Source organism: Paramisgurnus dabryanus, chromosome 3, assembly GCF_030506205.2.
Source record: "Paramisgurnus dabryanus chromosome 3, PD_genome_1.1, whole genome shotgun sequence".
Classification (NCBI taxonomy): Eukaryota; Metazoa; Chordata; class Actinopteri; order Cypriniformes; family Cobitidae; genus Paramisgurnus; species Paramisgurnus dabryanus.
In genome coordinates this window covers 25575805-25592079 of record NC_133339.1, presented here as the reverse complement: position 1 = coordinate 25592079, position 16275 = coordinate 25575805, and the positions used below count along the sequence as shown (strand labels likewise).

The following is a 16275-nucleotide window of genomic DNA, read 5'->3' as shown; positions in this document are numbered from 1 at the left end:
CTAAAAGGCAAAAAGCCAAAGAAGAAAAAATGAGACAATCTAGACAGCCCCTTGTCTAAAGACTAATTCCTTTCTGTCTCCATCTCAGTAGTTTTTTATCAGAGCACATGACAGCCGACTGGGCCTCCATCGCCATCATGTCAAACGGTTGTAATCTTTTGACAACATTGTAAAGATGTTCTTAAAGTTTTGAGCTGTGAACGAAGGGCACTACTTAATCTTCTTTCCATCTCCATTTTATTCCATTAATCCCCTGCACAGCTGTTTGAGACACTGTAAGATAATGTGTGTGCCTTTCACCCCTTATGCTGTAACTGAAAAATGATCTCTCAAGTATGCAACAAGAACACATCTCAAGAACACCCCTTCAGCCCTATTTCCTTTTTATTGCCATTAGAAATATATCAAAAATAAATATTTGAAACATGCTATGTTCAGTGCTATGAATACAGGGCCTGTGGAGATTGGAGGTCACACCAAACAATGCAGACAGCATCTAGTTTTTCCATCTGAGTTTGCATGGGTCTGGCTTGTTATCTCAGTTCATACATTAATGTAATATTACGTGGAAAGTGCCCCAAAATTTTCCTCCAAAAGTTACAAATATAAAACTGAATTATTTACAGTCATAGCTGCAATGCTTGTCCTTCATCTGATGTTTGCTCTTAAACATCTGTGCATGTTATATAATAAATCAAGTGCAGTGTTTTTACCAACCTGGTCTCATGGGAAATACGTACCTCTGCACACTTTTTTGCAGCGCCACAAATATGTACCAATAGGCACGTATTGCTACAGTTTTGAAAAACAAACGTCCACTGGGGTCGCTAAAGAGAAGAACTCCATATGACATTACATTAGGAGTTGCATTTCATTACATCGCGAGATTTAACAACGCATTGGTAAGTTAAGTGTCTTTAATTTGATATAAAGTTTATTACTCTATATAAATCAGATTAAAAGTGTTCAATTCAATCGCTGTTTTATATCTGTCAGTTCTGCTTAGGCTTATTGTATCTCAAAATGATTTTAAATCAGCACATCGTAACTAAAGCGATTAAATGCCATCCTGAGCTTTAACGTGACGCAGATTCGATCAGTTAATACTAGGATAAAGGTAACGCGATACGCGTCGATTTTACCATGCTTTACCACAGTAACAGTTTATTTCGGCTACTGCGTGGTAAAACTCGAATACGCGTCGAATTTACCATGCTTTACCACAGTAACAGTTTATTTCGGCTACTGCGTGGTAAAACCCGAATACGCGTCGAATTTACCATGCTTTACCACAGTAACAGTTTATTTCGGCTACTGCGTGGTAAAACCCGAATACGCGTCGAATTTACCATGCTTTACCACAGTAACAGTTTATTTCGGCTACTGCGTGGTAAAACCCGAATACGCGTCGAATTTACCATGCTTTACCACAGTAACAGTTTATTTCGGCTACTGCGTGGTAAAACCCGAATACGCGTCGAATTTACCATGCTTTACCACAGTAACAGTTTATTTCGGCTACTGCGTGGTAAAACCCGATACGCGTCTAGTTTACCATGCTTTACCACGGTAACAGTATACTCTCACCTCAGCCCCCCTCCCAGAATGTTTTAGATGTCTTCATATATAAAACACCTCCCTTACGAAAATTAACCATGGTTTTATTGTGGTAAATGTGTAGTAACCATGTTTTTTTGGTGTATTGATTACTATGAGCAAAACCATGGTTTTACTACAATAACCATGGTTAAACTATGGTTTTTGAAAACCATGGTAACTACAAAATAACCATGGTTTTGACAAACACCTGATTCCACTCATCAGTCTTGTTCCAGAATGTTTAAAACGTTCCTTAATTAACACACTTACAAGCTAATGAACTGAATCAGCCCTTACAAAATTTAACCATGGTTTTACTACAGTTAAAACAAAAAAAAACATGGTTACTGTAGTAACTACAATAACCATGGTTTAATTATGGTTTTTGAAAACCATGGTAACTACAAAATAACCATGGTTTTGACAACCATGGTTTTCAAAAACCATAGTTAAACCATGGTTCTTGTAGTTACTACAGTAACCATGTTTTTTTTTTTTAACTGTAGTAAAACCATGGTTAATTTTTGTAAGGGCTGATTCAGTTCATTAGCTTGTTAGTGTGTTAATTAAGGAACATTTTAAACATTCTGGAACAAGACTGATGAGTGGAATCAGGTGTTTGTCAAAACCATGGTTATTTTGTAGTTACCATGGTTTTCAAAAACCATAGTTTAACCATGGTTATTGTAGTAAAACCATGGTTTTGCTCATAGTAATCAATGAGACTGAGACTGATGAGTGGAATCAGGTGTTTCATATAAGGAGACATTTAAAACATTTTGGGAGGTGGACCTTGAGGACTGAAGTTGGGAACCGCTGACCTAAAGGATTATTAGGAACACCTGTTCAATTTCTCATTTATGCAGTTATCTAATCAACCAATCACATGGCAGTTGCTTCAATGCATTTAGGAGTGTGGTCCTGGTCAAGACAATCTCCTGAACTCCAAACTGAATGTCAGAATGGGAAAGAAAGGTGTGGTGTTTAATCAGACCCAGCGCGCACAAAAACCACGCGCGAGTGAGTGATATGAGCACGCGAACACTATTCGAGCGCGAAAAAGCAGAACACAATTGTGTAAAGCATCCTTGCGAGAGCGCACCTCCGCTCAGCGCGCACAAATGCAGTCACGCGAGCAAGGGCTTGGATGAGCTTTTGCTCGATTCTGACTCTCTCTATGCTCTCACAGCTGCACCACACACGCTCGCTCGATCAATATGACTTTTGGGTCTTTGGGGGCGGGATATTGACTGATGTCTTCGTGCCTATGATTGGTTGGTTGATTTAATCAGTGATTTGCATAATCTTCTGTTCTCAATTCGTATCCAGTCAATCTAGGTAGAGAAGACACGTTTTAATAGGACCCTTATGTCGGAGCCAACCCTATCTCACAGCGAATTCGTAATAATTCAAACGATTTAACCAAGTGGCTAAATCGTATGAAATCATACGAGCTGGCTCGTACGAAATCGTACGATTAGTTCATCGCATTTAACACAGCCCTGTGTCGCAGGGATTTCGTGCTAATTAATACGAATATATTAAATCGTACTATACCATACGATTTTGTTCATCGCATTCAAGAAGCGTGACCCGTAGCCAGAAAAAAACCTCTGGGTGTGCATCTGAAAATCTGCGTGTGTCACAGGCAGGCAAGATAACCAGAAACGCTGGGGAATTCAGGTGCTGTAATCGACTCATCTCGTTATAGATCAAGATAATTTATGAAGATCTTTAAACGAAGGATTGGAATATCAGATAGTTGACATGGTAAGCAAGTTAGTTAATATTTTTAATAAAAAAAAAAGGAAAAAACGAAATAAAACGAATAGCATACATTATTGTTGTTGCGGTGTGTCACTTGACAATCATGACCCGTCGCCATGGACACAAGGGGTCAGATAAAATATTTGTAACTTGCGTGTGAAAGGTTTCTTTTAAATATATATATATTCTAAGTAAACAACAAAATTGAAACTATAAATAAATATTCTGCATCCATTTTAGGTGTGCCACTCTGGGTGGCTCCGGCACACTCGTGGCTACGCCCCGCCGTGACCCAAATCTCATTCGCACATCATCACGATATTTATCATCAATTTACAAATGTCATCACATCTCGGTGAGTATACCATAAAGTGTATGTTTGTTTGATTTTAAATTCATTATATGTGTTAATCCAGATCGGCTTCTAAATGTTCTCTGAATTGTATTGGTCATCTATATTACATTCTTTCTTTTTGTTCAAAATAAGTTCAACACAACACATAATCAAGCAGTGGGTGAAAAGCTAGTCACGTTATGTTAGTCACCATTAACATAACGTGACAGATCCTCGATCATTTTATTATATTCATATTTTTGGAATTAACTACCAATGTACTTCTACTGTGGTATTTTGTGTTTATAGTACACAAATCGTACCATGTTTTTACCGCAGTTAGTCTACTTCTACTGTGGTGTTTTGTCGTACAGTAACAGCAAACCTTCTGCTTTTACCACAGTTGTTCAGCCTTTTTATACATAGTTAAAAACAGTAACAACAACACCGTGCTTTTAATACATTTGTGGTACAATTCAGAAATCTTTAGACATTTAGATCTTTCTTTTTGGTCAGTTTTATTCTATTGGCGTTTTATTTATTTATTTTATTATATAGTCTTATGATAGTGGGCGGATCTTGGGGTTTGTTGTAAATAGTTATATACATACAATGTTTAGTAAATAAAGAATTAAAAAAATATCTCCCACTCACTCACTCACTCTCCTACTCACTCACTCACTCACTCACTCGCCAACTTACACACTGACACACACAAGGCACCTGGATCCAGAACACGCCAGTGTAGTGCTTGCTACAAAGAAATTGGCGCCTCCAAAACCTGCAAATACTGTGGAGTAAAGATTATAGAAAAGAAAAATTTGAAAGCCCCAAATGTAAAATTTGATGATCAGTGGGGAGCCAAATTAAAAAAACATGCCAATTCTAACAAAATTATGAACTGTGTGGACTTGCTTGTAAGTTTCATTTATAAAATATATATTTTTTATTTATTTATTGTAATTATTACAACTACAATTCAGTTCAGTAAACAAAAAACAAATATTTATTTAAGTAGATAGTGGATAAGAGCATAGTTTTTCATTTGACTGTGTACTCTTGTTTAAAACATTTTGTTCTCTCTTCTCAGCTTTGTAAGATGGAATTACTGGGCTTCTCTCCAATGCTCTTTATTACAACACAGAGAGGCCAGCATCCCTCCACAAAAGTTTTTGTAAAAACGTCAACGTTCAGAGGCATCACTCAGTACCAGTCATGCAGAGACTTAATGAGGCTGTTGTAATAGGTATTTATTTGTACACATGCATTTACCAATTGAAAAGCTCTTTGTATTATAATGGTCTTTTTTCACAGACTGTGATGATGCATTTCCACAGTTTTTAACATGGTAAATCTAACTAAGTTTATGTTTATATATATGAATGATAATTCCCCTGTTTGATTCTAGCTATTCATAAAATGCCTAAAATAGCATGACCCTAACATAAGCCATATTATATTAAATTTTTTAGTCACCAAATATAATTGTGATACTTTTCCTCAGTATAAAGTGTTTTATCATTCACATTTTTGTGTTAAAATAGATTAGCCTATCCCCTGTATGTCACTGATGCACTACTTCAAAGATGTGAGGAAAAGAACATACACCTGCGAGTAGTCTTAGACATTGCCTGTGTTGTTGCCTCACATTTCCAGGTAAGTACCCTTTTTTCTGTGTAAAACTGAATTATTGTTTTGAGAAAAGACCTTTAACTCAAAATTATGTCATACTGTGTTCAATCAGAAATCATGGGAGGGCATATCACACAACATCTCCTTAGTATTACCAGCATTTCATGTTGATGGACACAAATTGCCCTGCCAGGTAATTCATTGACTTTATAGGGATATCAGGACATATAACACACATCATTCACTCCCTGTTTGGCCTCAATTTGTCCTGTCTATGCACTGCAAAGCTGAAATTAGCCAGAAATTCCTAAAAGTAATCTTTAATCTAACATTTTTCCAACCTGACGTTTGTCTAAACTTGTTTCAGAGATGCAATGTGTAAGACAATCCAGTGGAAACCGTTTATCTCAAATCTGTCTGGGTCAAACTAATCACTATAAGCAGAGGATTGTTATAACCAAATTGGTTTCCTTTGGTTCTTTTTATGCAGATTACCTAATTTGTATAATAATTACATTAATATAGAGTAATAAAAAGAACAGCTTTGCTATTTTTACAAATTAAAAGATAAAATAACATAAGATAACTATAAGCAGTAGGATCATGCTTTGTGTACATTATGTGATATTTTACCACTTTGCTTTAATCATAGATCAAGTACAGTACCAGATGGCTTGATGGGGTTGGGCTCACAGACGGGGAAGGAATGGAAAGGCTGTGGTCTTTCCTCCAAAGATTTTCCAGAGTCACAAAGGAGATGACTCCATCTCATCGCCTTGACCTACTGACTGATGCCCTTTTGCATTATGGACGGAGGAAATCAACTGACCTAGGTGTGTCTACTGCTGTATAACCTTTTAAAATTCTGTGCTGGTGGTTCACTGTTTATACATTTTATATTTTCTGGAGTGAAGTCGATCACACACAAAATGGTAAGCATACTATAAGTAGATTAAACTGTCTTTTCAGAGGTGCAGCTCCTGCAAAGAGTAGACAAAGCAGAGAAAATATTGCTCAAGAAGATATCTCATCTGTCATCAGAGAGGCACCAGGTAAACAATGCACATAAGAAGCAGGTAACAATTAGTTGTAGATGGGAGAATATTACATTCCATTTATAAGTGCATTTTGCACAAGAGTATTTAGGATTGATGTGTGTCTTGTTTTCTGTTATTGTTGTTGTATAGTGTTGATTTCTGAAGGAGACATGGCGAGATGGAAAAAAAGCTAGCCCAACAGAAACCAATAAGTAAGGAACTGAAGTTAAAGTCTTAAATACTGTAAGAATGTCATGAATACTATTAACAAAGAAACAGAAGTAACATGAAATTAATTACTTTATTACAGTGGTACTGTGGTAGTAATGTCGTCTTTTTTTCAGAGACTCTGTCTGTAGATGGAAAAGTGACTACATCATCAGACTGATTCAGTTCTACAAGTTCAAGTAAGAGTTTAATGTTTTTATGTAAGACTTTGGTAATTACAGACGTCTTTAAAGGAAAACACCTCTGTTTTTCAATATTTTACTATGTCCTTAGCTCAACTTAGATGAATTAATACATACCTATCTTTATTCAATGAATGCACTTTTAGTCTTTGTTAAGCACTTCGTGAATGTGTTGGCATTTAGCCTACCTAGCCCCATTCATTCCTATGACTCCACACAAAAGTTTTATTTTGTGCCACCATACTTACTCGTCTAAATACCTGAAAGTGTTTGGTGGCTTCTAAATTCATCCCTGTTTGGAGCCATATGAATGAATGGGGCTAGGCTAAACGCTAATACATTCACAAGGCACTGTACAAAGATTAAAAGTGCACGCATTGAAAAAAGATAGTTATGTATTAATTCGTCTAAGTTGAGGTAAGAACATAGTAAAACAGGGCTATTCAAATTGTACACTGGAGTGCTGGAGCACTACTGAGTTTATGTACCATTAACCACCTGTGATTTTCTAGTGATCATGAAGACCTTGATTAGCTTGCTCAGGTGTGTTTGATCAGGGTTGGAGCTTAACTATGCAGTGCTCTGGCCTTCCAGGGTAAGATCTGAATAGCCCTGTAGTAAAATATTGAAAAACGGTGGTGTTTAAGTGCCTTGCTGATGTGCTTCAACGTGTGATTATAGTAATGGCATAGTTTTGAAGGAAACTGCCACCACAGTGGTTATAAATAAAAATATTGCAGCATTATTGCAAATCGTCATGTGGTGTAATTAGTAATCTATTACCACCAAGGCCTTACTTGTAACATATGTTTGGTCAGGTGTACCTCGGTAATGCTTTCTGCTTGCTAGCTACTGAACTTTTGTGCTGTACTTTTTGTAATGTGTAGATATTAGAATTGAGGACTTTGCTGAACATTGAGAAAAAATACCGTATTGGGAGAAGATGGCAAGAGTCTGATTCAAACTTCCAGTCTACCCTTAAAGATGTGGACCGTGAGCTCAGAGTCCAACTGCAAGGCTAGAACTGAATCAAGGGAGAGAGCAGTCCTCCTCCACCTGAGAAGAATATATCCAGGTATAGTGCTATAAGTGGATAAGTAGATACAATATGACATTAGGTTTGAACTTAAAAAGGACTATAATACAAACTAATACATTCATTTTTCTGCATGCTTGTTTCCTAGCTTTGCTTCAGATGGGCAGGGCATTGCCATTAGACTCTCCAAGCAGGTAGCCAGCTCCAGCAATAGACTGAGACAGGCAACAAAAGAATACAACAGCATTCAATGGTCACCGCAGATGAGCTTCTTACCTGCGACAATTGATTTTCAGGAATCATGTGATCCCGCTTGGCATGTCTACTTCTGCTTTGATGACACTGTAAGTATAATTACTTTACCCTAGTAATTACACAGCAGTCACTCTAGTAACCATCTGACAAACTAACTACCTGCAAATCATATTAGAAACCACCTGGTAACATAACATAGCATTTTGTTTTCTAGATTGAAGAAGATGATGTTTCGAGGAGGCGAGGGATTGATGCCTTACATATGAAGACTCATGCAAAGCTGCTCTCATTCAACGCTTCCAACAGCTGGAAAGAAAACTACATCAAGCCATTGTGATGTTTCACCCACATGTATCAGACTTTGTTCCTGCAGACAACCCCCACTTGTGTCAGGCCCTCCCCATGCCAAGCATACAGACACTGGTATACAATGATAAGAGTGATAATTATGACAATGTGGATAAATATGTTAACTAGCACTACGGATTTTTTTTTAAATTTCTAGTCTGATATTGTATTCTGTAAAAAGATACATGATGTAAATGTATAGTATATGTTGCAGCATATCATAGAAACCTTTATGGTGGTGTAATATAATGCTCGCCTTACTTGTGCAAACATGATGTTTTACTAGATCTGATTTATTTTAAAGCGTAGGTACTGTTTTTAAGCACACATATTCACACTAGTCTGTGTGAGAACAAAATTGTGTGTTTACCATTGTGATGTTACTTATTTACAGTAATGTACAAATGTGGTCAATGTGTGTAAGGTGTTTTGTTTTTGTGTGCTAAGTTGAAATGACAAAGTATTGAATCTTGAATCCTTTGAAACAAATACTGTAAAAGTTTTTAAAAAATAAAATGTTTTCCACAATGAGTTATAGTCATGATTTCAGCTATTGTCACAGCACACTTTAGAGGTGAATGAATAGTGATTAACTTTATAAATGACTTATACAATGATTTCACAGTCATAATCCACAAGACTGCCACAATCAGTAGGTTCTTACATAACCATTATTGGCTTGAAATTCTCCCGAACTAAATTGATGTGGATTGATACTTTTTTCTTCCCATTATATTACATTTAGTATTATATAGTTCGTTGCTATGGTGGTTGCTTGGCTGCTATTATTGAAACCACGTTGGTTGCATGACGTGTTTTCTTTTTAAATGACATTCAACATTTTACTACAGAAAACAAAATTTGATAACTCAACAATACAATCATTTTGAACAATTTTTCATTCGATTTTGAGAAATAAGTTTTTTGGTAGCAGAAGGTTGCGGAAGTGCATTGTGTTGAAGGCGGGGTTTGCGTGTTCTGCTGTTTCGGCGTTGTGGCTAGAAGGGATACAGCAACAGCAAAATCTCGCGGATGAGCGCTGTTATTATCCTAATCCTATCCCCAAAACCTAACCTAAACCAAACATTTCACGCGATTTAAGACAAGTTGTATCACATCTAGACAGATCCGCTGTTTCCATCCGAATTCTACCCCAAACTTAACCCTAAATGGCGTAGCTGTATCCCATCTAGCAAAAAACACTGTTTCTGCTAAAATATCTTTAAAAAACAACTTTTTTACATTTTCTTAACGTAGATCATCTATATGCAGCATAATTAATAGTTTGTCTGAACTAGGTGTTTATATATTCAGTAGATATATGTTTTTACAGCCCTACTTTGCAAACCAGAAAAACTACAATTTTAGTGCTGATTTGTATCAAGCTGCATTGCACACATGTAGGGAATTGTAGTTTTTTAAAACATTTATGTTTTTCTTATAATTGGAGGTTGTAAATAGTGAGTTGAGAGTACAGGGTGTTTAGGGGATTGTTAACACACTTATGCAATCAGATTTTAAATATTTAACTGTTAAATAGGTTTAAATAAATTTTAACCATATTTGATAGAGTCCCAAGTTGTTGACTATATTGACATTTTAACTGAGGTCAAGAGCTCTCATTAAGAGTTTGTCCCATGTCTATTGCCCCTTTTGTTGCCTAATTATAAGCATTCAAAAATGCACCAAGGTGATGTTTTAAAGGTCCGTATTTCAAAGCAGGAGCCATGTAGATTCTTTATACTGACATATGTTATTCTGCAGGTCAAGACCTTTCTAACGATGTATTTGGCTTAGCTCTATAACAAACTTTTCATGTTCTCATTTCAAGTACACAAGCCATCTCAGGTGTAGTTTCAGAGAGCACTTTGAAGGCTCAATAAGGTTAGATTTAGATCAAATAAAGCTGTTTGTTTGTTTCTGGCTGTGTAAACAGACCCCACACCTTGATGAATACCTGGTGTTGGCCACACACACAAACTGTGCATTTCTGTTTGGGCTTCTATGCATATACTATCTATTTATGTCAATGCTGCTATGATAATTAAAACATACCATTAATAAATAAGATCATAGTCTGATGGGTAGTCGTCTCTGATTGTAGGCTAGTAGATTATTATTAGGCCTATTGGTTGTCAATACCCAGATTAGCAAACATTATACACAATGTTTGCTACATAATGTACATAATGTATGCTCTCTTGCATCTTTTGTAGCCTATTTATTTTTGTTTAGATGTTTTCTTTTGAGCTCAACTAAAAATTGTAAACAGGCCTATTTAGTTTATCCATTAGAGTACCATTCCCCTCCTTCCAAACACTTTGAGAAACTGAATGCTTCAGCTATGTGTATAGGAAGCCTATGTATTGTTTCATGTTCCGTCTTTCTAAGCAGAAAGACAGGCCTGAGCAGTATGCAAACTATACCATGAATGTATGTGGATCAGGTGTGTCAGTCCAGTCATAAAAATTCTGCACACATAAAAAGTACTAAAGTAATTTATAGTAAATACCAATACTATAGTAAAGTGTAGTATACAGTATATATTATTTAAAACTTTGTTAATGAATGGTACAGCATTCTGTAGAGTAATACATACACTTTAAAAACAGATGTGTTAAAACAACACAATCAGTTTTATTTTTTGGAACACCAAATTTTGTTACTTGTGTTGTCACTTTAATTTAAAACACAAAATGTGAAATTACTTAATCATTCCAAAAAATTCCTTACAACTGAGCATAGCCAGTTTTTTAACTCATGATGGGTTTCTGGTCTCAATTTTTTTTGTATTACTTTCAATTCATATATAAATATATATTTCTGTCATGATGGTTCTTTTCATAACATTAAATGTGGTAATAGAGATTTGCTTCAACTTCATCTGTATGATGGAGGAAAATCACTTTGATAAAGCAGATACACATAACATCATCATCCCCATCATCCTTTATAGCAACCATTGTATTTAAAGTTGTTTAAATTGTACTGTTCAGTTGTATATCAAAGTATTCACAAGTATCACTACTGCTCTGACATAAACCAACTTTTCAATATCCAATTTGCCAAATACCTCTCAGTGACAGCAAGACTGCGAAAAGAAGTGAAAGTTATGTAAACTATTTAATCATAACATGAAATCGAACTTTGACTCACTGTATTGAAAAGTATGGCGAGGTCCTTGCCAACACCCAACCTACCGAACCATTGATAAAAGATGAAACAATAGGCTACTTATCATTTACAACCTGTGGACTAAATTCAGTACAATAGATATTAATTGGTCCCCCCATGTCCCAGGTAAAGGGACCACACTTATGGTGCCAACAAATGACAACAATAAAGAGTGAATGAAAAATATGTTTTATTATAAGTGTAATCATTACAATACATTTGCATGAAAAAGATTAAATGGCACCTAATACATAAAAAAAAAAAAAATGTGTGTGTGTGTGTGTTTGTAGGGATGGGGTCATGAACAAAGTAAAAACAACTCAAAGTTAAAACATAAAACATCTTGTGTAACTAGCATGTTTCCTATCACTGATGCAGCGCTACAGGCTGTTTGCATGGTGTCTTTACACTGGCATTTAAGGCACATGTTTTTTTAAAACCACATGCAGTGTGTGACCATGATTGGCACACTGTGCACTGTGACCATGAACGCCACTTCTTTGAAGCATTTTTCTTCCTGTCATCGAAAAGGACACGGCAGACACAGCACAAATGGCCTCCATCTATCAAAACAAATATATTTAAGTCAAGCCAGTTAGTTGAAATTAATACTCAAGAGCATATTTTAAGTAACATTTCAAAGGCAGTTTATTCAATATTCTATTGCCAAATTAAAATGTGGGTATTGCTGATGCTCAATCATAAGATACAAGCAGGTCAACAAAGAAGAATTCCTGGGGCACATTTCAGAAAGCGGAAACAAGGAAAACTCTGGGTTTTCCATTTCAGAAATGTATGTAAATCAAACATGATTCAGAAGTGTAACTCAATTTTAAAAAATCTCACCAGCACTTTATTCTTCAGCTTTAGCATTACTAACTGTAATGCCATAACTCATACAGTCGTAGGTTGGCCTGTTCTAGCCATTCATAGGCTTGTACACGGGAACATCATTTTAAAAGCAATTGTTGGTGTGCTCACCTTCTATTTCTGTTTGTAATTTAAGACAATGTCCTGGACAACACCCTTTAAGATGTTTTTATACATTAGGTCCCAAATGTATGTACAGAACTTTGTTTATATATTCTGCACGTTCTGCCTGGAAACTGCCCGTTGAAAGACTTACAAAGTGAATCTAGTTTAATGCTGTTAGATCCTAAATGAAAGATTTGGAGGCTGATTTGTCACAATGTGTCACTGTGTAGTGGATTGTTTCCCTTTTTATATGTTTTGGTCTATGGTTCTGTTCCAATATCTGTTCTTGTTAAAGTATTGTAATCTGTTGAAACTAACTGTTTTTATTCATGTTGCTGCCTCCAAACCAGGTCTACTTGCCCTGGTCTACTATAAGGAAGAGCTTATTATTCACAATGGGACATAAAAATCACCACAGTTTGAAAAGATACCTTAATCTGCAGTCATCACGATAGCTTCAGTAGTGGCTGTTTCTGAGGACTTTTCTTCCAGCTCTGTACCTAAAGAACATAAAACATAATAACAACTTTCTTAATACAACATTTGAATCTAAATTACAAATTCATAATGCAATGTGTCAACATTTATACTGTCAATAGTTAATTAGTAAATTGTAGGTCAAATACAGATACAGTACCATTCATTGTTTGCATCTAAATATCAACAGCCAATTCAAAGTGTAAAATTATCATTGCAAGATGTAAGCAACTTCCTGTTTCAGTTTGTAACTGTTTTCTTTATTTCACACATAAAGAAAACATCTTAAAAATGTTTCTTTAACTTTTTGATTAAGTTTTCTATGTCCTGTTGGTTGTATTTTATCCCAACGTTTATGCTGTGTTAAAAAACTGATACAGGACGTGCTTCTGGACCAGTGTTGTTTACATCTTGCAAAATGGTCTATAAAAGATGTTAAATGTCACCTTAATAAGTATTGTATATCTAAATTGTAATTTTCAAACAAGTGAGCTTTTCTCTTTGTGTCCAATGTCAATGGCAGACTTTTCAGAAGAGTAGTTTTAATTAAGCTTGAACTTAAGCAATACCATTCAAATTGTATTACAATGAAAAGAAATACCATTTTCACACATAGCCTCTAAAATTTCTGGGCAACATCTGCTGTGTCTGTTGATTTGAAGATGTTAAACTATCACACACAGATTTCATCTTTTGATTTGATTATTGTTTTAATAATGTGTATAGTGGTGAAATGTACAGTGTAATGACCACAATTACATATCTAGTAAACTATGCTTCTTAAGTTTAATATATTTAAAAGTTTAATATATTTATTTAAAGATAAAATAAAAACAACTCAGCGTACCTTCTTCGTCCATCACCTCTGACATTCCTTCTGCTTTGTCAGTGGAGTTGCATTGTGCTGCATCTAATTAATGTATAGGGAAAAAAGAAACACTTAGAAGCATAACAATAACTGGTCTTTCTGCATCACACAGCAGTATTAATGAAGAAATATAATTTTATAGATAAAATTCAACTGTTGCCAAGGGCCATCACAATCACTAGTTAAATTCAACTAAACAGCTATAGGATATTCTGGAGAGGTGCCTTTTTAGAAAATGTGTCCACTGTAATGAGGAAACTGCAACTGAGAAATAGTGTTACATCCCTTACAAACTGTCATAGACACATACAGAATCTATAACCTGAATCTGTTTCAATTGAATTACATTGAATCTTTAAAGTGCCAATTCATAACAAAGTTCCTCACAGCACTTTTCAAACAGAGTAGGTCTAGAGACCATACTGTACTCTTTATATTATTAGGCTACAAACTCTCAGAAAAAAGGTACATGAAGATACAAAAGTTGACATTGGGGCAGTACCTTTTCAAAAAGTACACTTTTGTACCTAAAAGGTAGACATTGGTACCACCAAGCTACATGCTAGTACCTCATAGGTACATATCTGTACCTAAATGGTACATTTTAGGACCTTTTTAAAAGGTAGTGTACCAGTGACAAAAAGGTACAACTTTTATACCTTTTTTTCTGAGAGTGCAATGGCAACTTCCTTTTAATATGCAGAAAACTCGAGCAGAACCATGGTTCAGAATGGGCACCCATTTGCCTCGACTGGTTGGGGAGACATGGAGAAATATAGTGGCCCACACTCTAAAAATATCTGGGTTATTTTTTTACGCATGTTGGGTAAATATTGGACAGAACACACTACTGGGTTAATATTGACCCAATGCTGGGTTGTTTTAACCCAACTGCTGGGTTATTATACCCCATGGTTGCATAACAACAATCCAGCATTTGTTCTATCCAATATTTACTTATTATGGGTCAAAAATTAACCCAACCACTGCTGCACTATACAAAGACTCAAATGTAGGCCCGTATTATTGTTTAGTTAACTTATTTTTTCCACTTTGCATAGAGCCAAGTGATCTGCCGAAACACAGGTGGAGAAACAAAACCACTGTTAATCTCACTTACTGATTTCAAATGAAATCTCCTCAGCAGCTTGCAAAATCCCCTCCAACTGCTTCCTTCCATAATAGGATGGCTTTTTGAGGCTGTCCTGCAACTTTAACTGTCATGCCTTGATTTACCAGGGACTGGTAGGGGAGCCTTCCAGTACCTCCGGCATCCTCTGAAAGACACGGGCAAACACATGCATGTACATTTTACACATTGTAACACAGTCGGAAAATTGTGACTCTCCCATCCTGTTAATAGCCAGTGTACCGGCTGTAAACAGTCATTTTGGTAATGTGTCATAATCGTATGGTTGATGGACACAAATAAGTTATTGATTTGATAATAATGCCATGGATACATTAAGGTATATTATGTTATCAAGACTTAAAAAGTGTTTGAACATATGCTTACATTTTTGGTTAAACAGATCTTGCACTTTTCTCAGCAGTACAATGACCTCAACTCTGGTTCTCGGTGTTGCGGCTGAGAAGCTGGCTACAGATGTAACAACAGACAACAATCAATTTTATAAAACTATATTATTTATATTGGCACTATTACGGACCTGAGTCCATTTATGTGGATATACGGATATTTTATATAACCAATATTACCTTTGAAATGCAGTTCAAAGTTCACTGTGTCTGTTGAGTCCAGGAAATCGCTCGTTTGGTCTTCTTTTTCAGCTGAAAATTTTTTGGAAATAAACATGTTAAAATAAAATGCTAAAAGTGATTGAAAGTAAGGACTTGGAAATCTATGAACAGATAAAAATATACATTTATTAAAGCAACTTAAGTGTAAATAAAAAATTAACCAAATGAAGAAGAAAACTGAAATGTAATTAACTTTACCAGTGGAGGATTGAACATTTGTAGAATTTCTTCAGCCTCCCTGGTAGCTGCTCCAAGTTCAGCATTGTCAGCTTTCATGTCAAGATGCTTTGAAATAGTTGCAGCTTCCTGGCATAACTGGTCAAAACCTGAAGATGCCATATTAAAGAAAAGAAAGAATGCAAAGAGAAATAGGCAAAGCAAATTGAAAGAGGGACAAACAGAGAGAGGGGGAGAGTGAGTGTGTGTGTGAGTGCGTAGGAGAGTAGGGCTATGCAAAAAAATCGTCTGTGATTCTCATGCGTGTTTCATCAGTAAAGCCGGTTCCGTGATTAGAAGTAAAACGCCATCAGCTGCTTTCAGATGGAGCGGCATATATTACACACACCCGTAGTTCACCGAGAAGCTAGGCAAAATCTGGTTCA

General features: G+C 35.9%; 2 long non-coding RNA genes across 6 annotated transcripts; one reads left to right on the top strand and one right to left on the bottom strand.

The window, feature by feature from the left end:
* The first annotated feature begins 763 nt into the window (after positions 1-763).
* On the top strand, positions 764-8888 carry LOC141281984 (uncharacterized). 4 transcript variants are annotated; one of them, XR_012336447.1, is made up of 12 exons: positions 764-902; positions 3607-3721; positions 4791-4946; positions 5245-5356; positions 5445-5525; positions 5985-6165; positions 6302-6384; positions 6520-6581; positions 6714-6776; positions 7667-7854; positions 8112-8159; positions 8285-8888. It is a non-coding gene; the product is annotated as an uncharacterized lncRNA (long non-coding RNA). The 4 variants fall into 4 exon arrangements; XR_012336444.1 differs by having other exon boundaries at positions 7964-8159; XR_012336445.1 differs by lacking the exon at positions 764-902 and adding an exon at positions 2401-3369 and having other exon boundaries at positions 7964-8159.
* Positions 8889-11764: 2876 nt separating this feature from the next.
* Positions 11765-16207, bottom strand: LOC135769451 (uncharacterized). Of its 2 annotated transcripts, none has more exons than XR_010542452.2 (7): positions 15872-16207; positions 15632-15703; positions 15429-15512; positions 15033-15189; positions 13892-13954; positions 12999-13067; positions 11765-12155 (listed from the first exon to the last, which is right to left on the bottom strand). It is a non-coding gene; the product is annotated as an uncharacterized lncRNA (long non-coding RNA). The 2 variants fall into 2 exon arrangements; XR_010542453.2 differs by having other exon boundaries at positions 12999-13061.
* Positions 16208-16275: the final 68 nt, after the last annotated feature.